Source organism: Monodelphis domestica, chromosome 2 (assembly GCF_027887165.1).
Source record: "Monodelphis domestica isolate mMonDom1 chromosome 2, mMonDom1.pri, whole genome shotgun sequence".
Lineage (NCBI taxonomy): Eukaryota > Metazoa > Chordata > Mammalia > Didelphimorphia > Didelphidae > Monodelphis > Monodelphis domestica.
Genome location: NC_077228.1, coordinates 204306408 through 204319815, shown reverse-complemented (window position 1 = coordinate 204319815; position 13408 = coordinate 204306408). Strand labels below are relative to the sequence as shown.

Here is a 13408-nt window from a genome sequence, read left to right as displayed (position 1 = left end):
TTGTTTTGATTTGTATCTCTCTGATTATAAGAGATTTAGAACACTTTTTCATTTGCTTATTAATAGTTTTGATTTCTCTATATGAAAATTGCCTATTCATATCCCTTGCCCATTTATCAATTGGAGAATGGCTTGATTTTTTTGTACATTTGATTTAGCTCTTTATAAATTTGAGTAATTAGACCTTTGTCAGAGGTTTTTGTTATAAAGATTGTTTCCCAATTTGTAGCTTCCCTTCTCATTTTGGTTGCATTGGTTTTGTTTGTATAAAACCTTTTTAATTTGATATACTCAAAATTATTTATTTTACATTTTGTCCTTTTTTTAACTCTTGCTTGGTCTTAAAATCTTTCCTTTCCCAAAGATCTGACATGTATACTATTCTATGTTCACCTGATTTACTTATAGTTTCCTTCTTTATATTCAAGTCATTCACCTATTCTGAGTTTATATTGGTTGTGAGATGTTGATCTAAATCTAATCTCTCTCATACTGTTTTCCTAATTGATTTCCTTTTAACATTTTATTTTATTAATGTTTTGAAAAGGATTCATGGACTTCACAAGCATGCCAAAAGGGTCCATGCCACCAAAAAGGTTAAGAATCCCTCTTCTTTCAATAGTTATGAGAGATATTCCCATCTTCTTGAATTTATGACATGACTTGCCCAGGATCAAACATTTAGGAAGTGTCTGAGGTCAAATTTGAACCTAAGACTCCCCCATCTCCAGACCTGGCTCTCTCTCTGTTGAGTCACCTAGTTGCCTAGCCCTACTGCTCTTCTGCCTTAAAATTAGTGTAGTGTTGATTCTAAGTCAGAAGATATGTTTAAAAAATTAAAAATTTAGACTAGGCAATTGGGGTTAAGTGACTTGCCCAGAGTCAAATAGCTAGGAATTATCTAAGGTCAGATTTAACCCCAGGAGTCTCATCTCCAGACCTTACTCTATCAACTGAGCTGTCTAACTGCCTAACTGTCTAACTTAATGAGTTTTTACTAGAATAATTGATGCTCTTGGAGTTTATTGAACACCAGGCATAATCCTTTTTATATATGACAACCCTCAAACACTTAAAGGCAGCTATCATATTTCTCCTGAGTTTTCTTTAGGTTAAATATCCTTAATTCCTTCATCCTGTCCTCATGTGACAGTGTTGATGAAGTATGCTGGACTGGCACAGGGGAGCTGCTCCATTTTTCCTCTTCCTAGCACCTGAGGACATTTTTTTGCATGCCCCATCCCTCTGTACAGCCATCCAAAGTGAGCACTTCCTCCCTCTGCTCTCTGGGGTAATGTGGAGGGGATCACATATAGCTCGAAGTTGCATTTTGAGCAGGCAAACTCAAAAACGTTCACCAAAGCTATCATATGACATGGACTCAAAGCTTTTCATCATGCTAGTTGCCCTCCTCAAGATGCTTTCTAGATCATCATTGTCTTTAACACCTTCCTCCTCCCTTCATTCTTTTTAGCAGAGGAAAACATGGAGATGTATTTCAGTATTGCATATATCTTTTTTTGATGCGTTGTTTATTTTGGGGGGGAAATTCTTTCTCATTCTTTATTATAAGGATGCATCTTTAGGAAGAGTAGGGTTAGGGTTAATTCTATATTATTAGATTCAGCCTAATGCTGTAGCTTGTCAAGATCTTCCTAGATCCTTTAGATTGTGATCTAATGTGTTAGCTATCTCTCCTAGCTTGGTGTCATCTGCAGATTTAATGAGCAAGCCATCCATGCCTTTATCTGAGGCAGTGATCAAAATGTTAAGTAGTAATAGGACCAAGTAAGATTCCTAGAATTCTCCACAAGAGGCCTCATGCCAATGTTGATTGAACCATTCAGTCTGGCCCTTTAACTAGCTCTAAACTCATCTAATTGCATTATTGTATGGTGTCAAAGAAAATGGGATTCTGGGTTTTAGGCATGTTTGCCCAAAATAATCTTTAAAAAAGGGGGGGGGGGAATCCATCTAACCAGTCAAGCTATCAAAAAATTCTGAAAATATAATCCAAGCAATTTCTTTAAAAATTTTTTTATTTAAAAATTTTTTAATTCTAATTTTCTCCCCTCCCTCTGTTCCCCTTGTTGAGAGGGAGAGCAATTTGATATAGGTTATAACATAGTCAAGACCAAAAAAAAAGTTTTAAAAAGTATGCTTCTTCCCAGCTTCTGGGACCAAAATTCACTATTTGATAAAAACTGCTGGGAAAATTGGAAGACAGTATGGGAGAGATTAGGTTTAGATCAACATCTCACACCCTACACCAAGATAAATTCAGAATGGGTGAATGACTTGACTATAAAGAAGGAAACTATAAGTAAATTAGGTGAACACAGAATAATATACATATCAGATCTTTGGGAAAGGAAAGATTTTAAAACCAAGCAAGAGCTAGAAAAAAAATCACAAAATGTAAAATAAATAATTTTGATTATATCAAATTAAAAAGGTTTTGTACAAACAAAACCAATGCAATGCAACCAAAATTAGAGGGGAAGCAACAAATTGGGAAACAATCTTCATTAAAAAAAAACTGACAAAGGTCTAATTACTCAAATTTATAAAGCTAAATCAATTGTACAAAAAAATCAAGCCATTCTCCAATTGATAAATGGGCAAGGGACATGAATAGTTAAAGAAATCAAAACTATTAATAAGCAAATGAAAAAGTGTTCTAAATCTCTTATAATCAGAGAGATACAAATCAAAACAACTCAGAGGTACCACCTGATACCTAGCAGATTGGCTAACATGACAGCAAAGGAAAGTAATAAATGTTGGAGGGGATGTGGCAAAGTCAGGACATTAATTCATTGCTGGTAGAGTTATAAATTGATCCAACCATTCTGGAGGGCAATTTGGAGCTATGCCCAAAGGGTGCTAAAAGACTGTCTGCCCTTTGATCCAGCTATAGCACTGCTGGGTTTTTACCCCAAAGAGATAATAATAGGGAAAAAATCTTGTACCAGAATATTCATAGCTGCGCTCTTTGAGGTGGCCAAAAATTGGAAAATGAGGGGATGCCCTTCAATTGGGGAATGGCTGAACAAATTGTGGTATATGTTGGTGATGGAATACTATTGTGCTCAAAGGAATAATGAACTGGAGGAATTCCATGGGAACTGGAATGACCTCCAGGAACTGATGCAGAGTGAAAGGAGCAGAACCAGGAGAACATTGTACACAGATACTGATACATGTGGTACAATCATATGTAATGGACTTCTCTACTAGCAGCAATGCAATCCAGGACAATTCTGAGAGACTTATGAGAAAGAATATCCATATTCAGAGGAAGAACTGTGGGAGTAGAAACACAGAAGAAAAACAACTGCTTGATTACATGTATTGAGGGGATATAATTGGGGATATAGATTCTAAATGAACATCCTAGTGCAAACATCAACAACATGGAAATAGGTTTTGATCAAGGACACTTGTAATACCCAGTGGAATTGCGTGTCAGCTATGGGAAGGATTGGGGAAGGGGGAAGGAAGGGAAGGAATATGATTCTTGTAACCAAAGAATAATGTTATGAGTTAACCTAATTAATTAATTAGGGAAAAAAGACCTATTTATGCTTTCCAGATAGATAATGAACTATCCCTTCTCCTTTTAAGGATTAATAGCTGGAGAAGGAACTCAGTATAAAGAATTATAAAATACCTTAGAGATTATTTAATCCCATTCCATCATCCTATCAATAAGGAAACCAGAGAAGATTAGGAACTCTCCCAAGATCATAGAACTAACAGAGAGAACATAGCAACAACTTGAACCCAAGTCTCTTGGTTCCAACAAAGATACTCTTTATGATGTATGTTACTGTATCTTCCTATCTTTTTCTTTTTAATTTTTACTTCATAGTAAGTTTTATTTATACCTTTGATTTTTTTTACATCAGAGTCATATCTGGACATAAGAAATAAAAATATTTGCAGTTCATGTTCAACTCCCCTTACTTGTCTCAAGTTCAGGCTCTGGGCTCAGATGACCTTGTCCAATCATAAGAATAATGCTCAAAAATTGTTCTCTTTTTGGAAAGAATTATGGGAGTAAAAATGCAAAAGCAAAACATGGGACATCATTTATTACATGTATATATGGGTATGTGATTTGAGGTTTAGGCTTTAAAAAATCACTATAGCAAAAACGAATAATATGGAAACCGATATTAAGTGATAACATTTGTATAATGCAGTGGAATTGCTTGTCAGCTATGGGAGGGGAGAGGGAAAAGGGGAAGGAAAGAAAGGGAATCATGTAAACATAGAAAATATTTAAGAATAAAAATTGAAAAATCAAAAAAGTATGCTTCTATCTGTATTTAGACTCCAGTGGTTCTTAAAAATACCTTAGAGATTATTTAATCCCATTCCATCATCCTATCAAAAAGGAAACCAGAGAAGGTTCATAAAAATGGTCATTTTGGCACCCAGGGCATCGTGGACTCTGTCAAGAGAGTATGGATAGCCCCTGGTATAACTACTGTAGCCTCTAAAGTATGTTCAGCCTGCCCTATTTGCCAGGCATATAACCAACATGCATATCGTGGAAAAGCCTTTGGGGGACGTCCTCTGGCTTACACACCTTTTGAACATCTACAGATAGATTTCATAACAATGCCAAAGGCTGGACGTTATAAATTTTGTCTAGTAATTGTAGATCAACTAACCAGATGACCGGAAGCATTTCCTACAACCCGAGCCACAGCAGATTTTGTTGCAAAGATACTTTTAAAAGAAATTATTCCTCGTTTTGGCTTACCAGCACGTATTGACTCCGATAGAGGGAGTCATTTTACCGATTCTGTCTTAAATCAAATATATTCTTGCTTGGGGATAACTCCAAAATTCCATGTTCCATATCACCCCCAGAGCTCAGGCCAAGTGGAGAGGATGAATAAAGAACTTAAGACTATGATTGGCAAATTATGCACTGAGACCCATTTAAAATGGCCTGAAATTCTCCCTCTGGCCCTATTTTATCTTAGAAGCAGACCTAGAGGAGACTTACATATTTCACCATTTGAGATGCTTTTTGGACATCCGCCTATACAGGCTAAGCCTTTCTCCCCGGCTTATACATCGCTATTAGGGGGAGATATTACTATTGCTTCCTATATACAGGAGTTACAGCACAAACTACGTGAACTTCATGAATCTGGAGCTGCAGTACAAGCTGGACCATTAGACTTTTCTCTGCATGACCTGAACCCAGGAGATAAAGTTTATATCAAGAATTTCAAGCGAACTGGAGCAACTGAACCTTCATGGGAAGGACCATTCCAAATATTATTAACTACTCCAACATCTATAAAGATTGGAGAAAGAGACTCTTGGATTCACTGCTCACATGTGAAGAAAGCATCTTCTGCTGAGACTGATTGACTCTATCCTATCATATGAATTGTGACTCTATCTTATCATATGAATTGGAGATAATAATCCATAGACAAATGGATATTTTTTTTCAAGAATATATTGAATTACTGTTTTTTTTTGTTTTTTTCTTATTTCTTTTCTTTTATTTTTTTATCAGAATATTTGATTTTTTTCTCATTTTTTGTACTGAAGGTACACATAATTAATATTAATATTTTTTTCCCTGCAGTAATACAAGTTAATATATATACTCTTGCTATAATATCAATATATGCCTAAAAGCTTTAAACTATGGGAACCTGCCATTTATTGATAAAATATTATAAGACTGTGATTAATGTTTGTGTCTGATTCCAGGAAAAGGGATAAAAACAAGGAGCACAGACTAAACCTGAATAGTGCCAATAGAGCGCATAAGAAATATTAAGTGAGACTCGAGGTTGCGACGTTTAACTTATGTTTAAGTCGTAGGACTTCCTTGTATCTACACTCTTTTCGAAGTACTCAAACAAGTACAAAGCTTGACTATCATGCTGGCTCCCTATATCTCTGAGGAAAAAATCAGACAAGGGAATGACATTTCCCCATCAAAATAGAATTCTAATTCTTTTCTTCTTATATTATGGCAACTTCCTGTAGTCTTGGCTACAAATGGCTAAGTGAAATATTACTGCATTCTGTCCTACATACTTGTGGGATAGAAATTACTTTAAACTGGACCTATACAAGGTCTATTTTGAATTTTTCTTATGTTTTTGATTATTTTTCTATTCTTTTGATAATTGACACATACACCCCCATAACTGAACATTGCATTCTGAGCTAAAACTTGATTATTTTTTTAAATACTTACTTCAGGGGGGATTGTATTTTAATTTAAAATCTTAAGAATTTTTGATTTTTTTTTTGTTTGAGATTGTATTTTTATAAAAAAAAAAATCCAAGAATTTTGTTTAAGATTTTACTTTTATAAAAAATTCAAAGATTTTGATTCTGTTTGAGAAAAGATCTTCAAGAAAGAAGCTTGAAACTTTTATATCCAGAGAATGAACTGTTGCAGAAAGATGCCGAAAACCTACACTTCATCAAGAAGATCAAGAATGAACTTTGGATGTGATTGATTGGACTGAACTTTTGATTGAACATTTATTGTAACATTTATGCCAAAAGGGACTGCCCCTAATTTGGCTTTCTGTCAATGCGCCTAGCAAACATTGGTTTTGCTTTCTTTTCTTTTCTATTTCCTCTCTCACTATTCTAATTTCTCCTAGAAAATTGAATATTGTGTATATCTTTAGTTAGAAGTGAATTTAGAACTACAAAATGATTATGTTAAATGATCAATGGGGAGACTAGTCTCCCAATGATCATCAGGGGGGATTGTAAACCTCAAATTTCCTTAGACTTATAAATGTTGGAAATTTCACCATTGGGATATTTCATACTTGGAAAATTTCTTACTGATAGTCTATTGGAATGGGAACCCCATTGGCATGGGAGGTTCCTTCTCTTCCCTTCTTAAGATTACTTTAGGACAGAAACCCTTTGCTGAACAATGGAAAGGACTTTGACCTATGCTTAAGCATAGAACAGAATTTCTTTGAGTCATGATTGATTTTAGAATTGATACAATGGAGATACTTGGAATAAATCTCCACCCTATTCAGTCCTAACAGGATTGAGTAAGGGCTGCAGCCTAGATCAAAATTTAATTATTCCAATCTCTACCCTACTCAGGTTAACAGGATTTAGAAAGGGCTGTAGCAAAGGAGCAAAGATTTAATCATTTGAAAATATGACCTTCAACAGACATGTGCAAAAGCCAGAAACCTCTGGGCGGTCCTGGGTTAAGCTAGAGCCTCCATTGGCACAGGGAAATTGATGAACAGTGATTGGTGGATGGGAGAACTGAGGGGAGGAACTTGGATGGTTTCCTTAAAGATAGGGGGTCTGAAGACTCCAGGGAGGGTGGAGTAGTTGGTCGGTGTGGTTTGTGTGGGCTCTGAGAAGCTTGCTCTGAAGGAAGCTGAAGGTGGGGGCCTCTGAGACTGTTTCTCCATTTTGGTCACGTGAGTAATAGGGACTGATCTCTTTTCTTTGCCCCAGCTATCTAAGGGCTTGGGCCTTTTGGCCCAGCCTAAACAGAAGGGGTATTTAAGCCCTATTTCCTTCTCTCCCTTTTCTCTCTCTCTATCTCTAATTACTTCCTCCTATTGTAATTAAACTCCATAAAAGATTGACAGCTGACTTAAGTTTTCATTTAGGAATTACATAGCTGATTCCTTGGCGACCTTAAATTAATATATATCAGTCTTTTAAAGTGATTCCCTTGTAACATTTGGAGGTTGATAGCTTTTTTCTCCAAAAGTCCTTAGGAATTGTGTTGGATCATTATATTACTGAGAATATTACAGTTGATCATTGTACAATATTGCTATTAGTGTGTACACTGTTCTTCTAGTTCTGCTCACTTCACTTTGCATCAGTTCATGTAAGTCTTTCCAGGTTTTTCCAAAAGCATCTTGCTTGGCATTTTTAAAAAAAGATATTTTACTTATTCTTTTTATAAGATATTTTACCAATTACATGTAATAACAATTTTCCACATAAGTTTTCTGAAGTTATATGATCCAAACTGTCTCCCTCCTTTTTTTCCTCCCCCTTTCCAAAGCTGGTAAGCAATTTGATCTGGGTTGTACATTTATTATCATGCAAAACATTTCCATATTGTTTGGTTTTGTAAGAGAATACTTATATAAAACCAAAACCCACAATAAAACTAAAGTGAAAAATCATATACTTTCATCTGTATTCCAACTCCCCAACAGTTCTTTCTTTTTGCATCAGTTCATGTAGGTCTTCCCAGCTTTTTCTGAAATCATTCTGTTCATCATTTCTTACAGCACAATAGGGTTCCATCACAATCATATACCACAGTTTATTTAGCCACTCCCCAATTGATGGGCATCCCCTTAATTTCCAATTCTTTACCACCACAAAAAGATGGCATGAATGAATGAATGAATGAATGCATGCATGCATAAGTGAAAAGGTCCTTTCACCTTTTCTTTTTTTTTATCTTTTTGGGATATAGACCTAGTAGTGGTATTACTGGATCAAAGGTAATGCACAGTTTTTATAGCTTTGGGGCATATTTTCAAATTGCCCTTCTGAATGATTGGATCAATTCACAACTCCACCAATAATGCATTACTGTCCCAATTTTGTCACATCCCCTTCAACATTTATCACTTTTCTTTACTGTCATTATCCAATAATACTGTCATATTAGCCAATCTGATAGGTATGAGGTGGTGCCTCAGAATTATTTCTAAACAATAATAATGCAGAACCTTTTTTCAATATGATTATTGATAACTTTGATTTCTTCATCTGCTTGTTTTTTGACCATTTGTCAAATAGGGAATGTCTTGTGTTCTTGTAACTTTGATTTAGCTCTCTATATATTTGAGAAAAGAGACCTTTATCAAAGAAATTTGCTATAAAATTTTTCCCAGTTTGTTGTTTCTCTTTTAATCTTGGTTACATTGGGGTTTTTTTGTACAAAAACTTTTCAATTTATTTTAATATAGTCAGAATTATTCATTTTACATCTTATAATGTTCTCTCAATTGTTCTTAAATTCTTCCCTTCTCCTTAGATCTGTCAGGAAACTATTCTGCATTCTCCTAATTTACTTATGATATTATCTATGTCTAAATCATATTCCCAGTTTAATCTTATCTTTGTATAGGGCAGTGATATCGAACTTTTAGAGACCATGTGTCATGCCCCACTCCCAAACTGCATGTTGTGCCCCCCTCCCGAGTGCCCTCCCCACCACCTTACCCCAGACAGGAAGAAAGGGAGGGGAGTGGCCCAGGCACTCCACTCAGGAGAAGGAGTAAGCACTTCTGTTGGGCTGCTGGCAGAGGGACAGGTGATGAGAGATGTTCCTGGAGAGAAGAGAAAGGAGAAGCTCCATCCTAGTCTCTCTGCCTTTCTAGTAACTAACTCTAGTGGGTGACCGCACACATACCAGCAGAGAGGTCTCTATGTACCACAGATTTGCCATTGTGGGTATAGTGCTTGAGATATTGGTCCATACCTAGTTTTTGCCATACAGTTCTTTAGTTTTCCTAAGTAGTTTCTATCAAATGGTGAGGTCTTATCCCAAAAGCTGAGATCTTTGGATTTGTCAAACACTAGATTGCTAATGTCATTTACCCCTAATCTATTTCATTGATCCACCACTCTATTTCTTAGACAGTACCAGATTGTTCTGATGATTTCTGCTTTATACTACAGTTTGAGATCTGGTGCAGCTAGGCCACCTCCCTTCACATTTCTTTTTATTAATTCCCTTGATATTCTTGTTCTTTTGTTCTTCCAGATGAATTCTTGGCATTTTCTTATAGTACAATAGTGTTTCATCACAGTCGTATTACCCTAATTTGTTTAGCCATTTCCCAATGCATGAGCATCCCCACAATTGTCAATTTTTTGCCACCATAAAAAGAGCTGCTATAAATATTTTTGTTCGGTAGAGGTATTGCTGGGTCAAAGGATATGCATGTTTTTTTAGCCCTTTTGGCATGTATCTAAATTGCTTCCCAGAACAGTTAGATCAGTTCATAACTCCACCCACAGTGTATTAGTGTTCTAATTTTGCCACATCCAGGACAATACTTATCATTTTTCCTTTTCTGTCTTATTAGTGTAAGGGGGAAAAGGGACTAATTTTTAAAGGGTTGGACTTGATTATTTAAGAGTATAGTTGCCAGGAATTTAATTAATTCCAAAGAGATTTATTTACAAAATATAGAAAGAATCAAGAAGAAAATCAGAGAGAGGATAGGGTAAGATATCTAGCCTCAGCACTAAGTAAATTTATCTCTAGTCCCTGCCTCAAAAATCAGGCAGAGGAATTTAGTCCTCAACCAAATAGGCCTCGGCCCTTGTAGCCCAGGACCTGGGGAAGTCTCTTCAGAAAAATCCAGCAGTTTAGAGTCAGCTTTTCACACCACGTGTCAGTCTAACAGCAGATTCTTCTGCCCCTCTTCACCAGCCTCAACTCGGAAAGCATGAAGAATTCCTCCATCTCCACTTCCAAAAACGAAGAACTGGCAGGGCAGCTGGGTAGTTCAGGGGATTGAGAGCTAGGCATAGAGACAGGAAGTCCTAGGTTCAAATCTGGCCTCAGACACTTCCCAGTTGTGTGACCCTGGGCAAGTCACTTGACTCCCATTGCCTAGCCCTTACCACTCTTCTGCCTTGGAGCCAATACACAGTATTGACTTTAAGACAGAAGGTAAGGGTTTTTTTTTTAAAAAAATGAAGAACTGTCTTCTCACAGGAGGTTCTTCTCCGAGTCAAACTCCTAGAACCCTATTCAGACCCTTGTCTCTTTCTTTTAAAGACCTTTTTTTCTTTCATCACTTCCCCTAATTCCACAACTACCAATCATAGTTGACATTCTGCTCTAGGACTTCCCAGAAGGGAGTTAGTTGATTCTGATTCGTTACCCACTATTTTACATGTTGGTTACAGACCTCCCACTAAGTGATTAAGTGGGATGTTTATACCTTTGGTGATTAGATCTAACATGGGCAGATCTTTCCACTCAACTTTAAGTATCATGTTTGCACTTTTTGTGATGGGATCTAAAAATAGGCAGGGTCTCCATACTTTACACTATGGGAATTGAAATCTAAAAATAGACATGTTAAAATTTAAATCTTTACAATAAGGGAAGAGCTAAGTACCTTCATTGTTACAATCAGGGGATAGTTAAATTTAATCTTCATATTAGCCAATCTGATATGTGTGAGGTAGTAACCAAAGAATTGTTTTAATTTTCCTGTCTCTACTCAGTAGTAATTTAGAGCACTTTTTCACATAACTAGATAGCTTTGATTTCTTCTATTGAAAATACCTGTTTGTATCTTTTGGCCATTTATCGGGGAATGACTTGTATTCTTATAAATTTGAATCAGTTCTCTTATTTGAGAAATAAGAACTTTTATCAGAAAAACTTGCTGAAATTTTTTTTCACAATTATGACTACTCTATTTCCCTCTATCCCATTTTTTCCTGTTTATCCTTCTCTCATCCATTTTACCTTCCCTCCTCAAAAGTGTTTTGCTTCTTATTGCTGCCTCCCTCAATGTGCCCTCCCTTCTCTTGTCCTCTTCCCCTCCTATTCTTATAGAGTAAGATAGATTCCTACATGCAACTAAGTGTGTTATTCTCTTTCTGAGCCAGTTCTGATGAGAATAAGATACAAGAATTGTCCTAACTCCCCTCCACTACTACCCATATTCCCTTCCACTGTATAAACTCTTCCTCACATGCCTCTTTTATATGAAATCATCTACACCATTTTGCCTCTCCCTTTCCCCTTCTCCTGCTGCATCCTCCCTTATCCCTTAATTTTATTTTTTTAGGTATCATCCAATGATAGTCATCTCATGCCCATTTTCTATATCTATATTCTTTCTAACAGCCTTAACTAATGATAAAGTTGTTAGGAGTTGCATATGGCATCTTCCAGTGCAGGAATGTAAAGTTTAACTTTTTGATTCCCTTATGGTTTCTCTTTCCTTTCTACCTTTTTATGCTTCTCTTGAGTCTTGTGTTTAAATGGCAACTTTGGTCTTTTCATCAGTAATGCCTAAAAGTCCTCTATTTCATTAAATAACCATTTTTTCCTCCTGATGTGTTATACTATTTTGTTGGATAAGTGATTCTTGGTGGCAATTCTACCTCCTTTACCCTCCGGAATACTATATTCCAAGCCTTCTGGTCCTTTTATGAAGAAATTGTTAAATCTTGTATTATCCTATCTGTGGCTCTACAATATTTGAATTATTTCTTTATGGCTGCTTGCAGTATTTCTTCCTTAGTAGCTTTGGAATTTGATTATAATATTCCTGGAAGTTTTCATTTTGGGACTTCTTTCTGAAGGTGATTGGTGGAATCTTTCAATTTCTATTTTACCCTCTCTAGGATATCAGGGTAGTTTTTTTTGATAATGTCTTTTCTTTTTAAAAAAAAATTAAACCCTTACCTTTTGTCTTAGAATTGATACTCAGTTTTGGTTCCAAGGTAGAAGAGAGGCAAGGACTAGGCAGTTGGGGTTAAGTGACTTGCCTAGTGTTATATAGTTAGGAAATGTCTGAAGCCAGATGTGAGCCTAGACCTCTTGTCTGTAGACTTGACTCTCTTTCCACTGAGTCACCTATCTATCCCATTCATTTCTTGAAAGATGATGTCTAAGTTATTTCTTTGATCATGGCTTTCCTTAAATTGTCTTAATATTCTTATATATAACAATTATATCATATATAAGATACAATAATATTAATATTCTAAACTATCTTAAATTCCAGGTCAGTTGTTTTTCCAATAAGATATTTCACATTATCTTCTATTTTTTCATTCTTTCGATTTTGTTTTGTAGTTTCTTGATGTCTCATGGAGTCATTTGCTTCCACTTATCCAATTCTGGTTTTTAAGGAATTATTTCCTTCAGTGAAATTTTGTAACTCCTTTTCCTTTTAGCCAGTTCTGCTTTTTAAGGAGTTCTCTTCAATATGTTGCTATACAACTTTTTCCATGTGACTAATTCTGCTTTTTAGAATTCTTTTCAGTGAATTTTTGTGCCTCTTTTACCATTTGGCCTATTTTTTTAAAGGTATTACTTTCTTCAGTATTTTTTGTGCCTCCTTTACCAAACGGTTGACTTTTTTCATGATTTTCTTGCCTCACTCTCATTTCTTTACCCAATTTTTCCCCTTCCCCTTTTATTAGATTTTTTTTTTAATCCTTTTCGGACTCTTCCAGGAATTCTTTTTGGGTCTGAGGCCAATTTATAGTTTTCCTTTGAGGCCTTGAATATAACTGTTTTGACTTTGTGGTATTCTTCTGAGTTTATGTTTTCATCTTCTCTGTTACTGTAGTAACTTTCTATGGTCAGGTTATTTTTTTGTTATTTGCTCATTTTTCCAACCTGTTT

General features: G+C 35.8%; 1 protein-coding gene across 1 annotated transcript in view; it reads left to right on the top strand.

Annotated features, from left to right (window-relative positions):
* Positions 1 to 13408, top strand: part of EFTUD2 (elongation factor Tu GTP binding domain containing 2) — a 54950-nt gene that overhangs the window by 7766 nt on the left and 33776 nt on the right. The gene's annotated exons all lie outside the window — the stretch shown is intronic.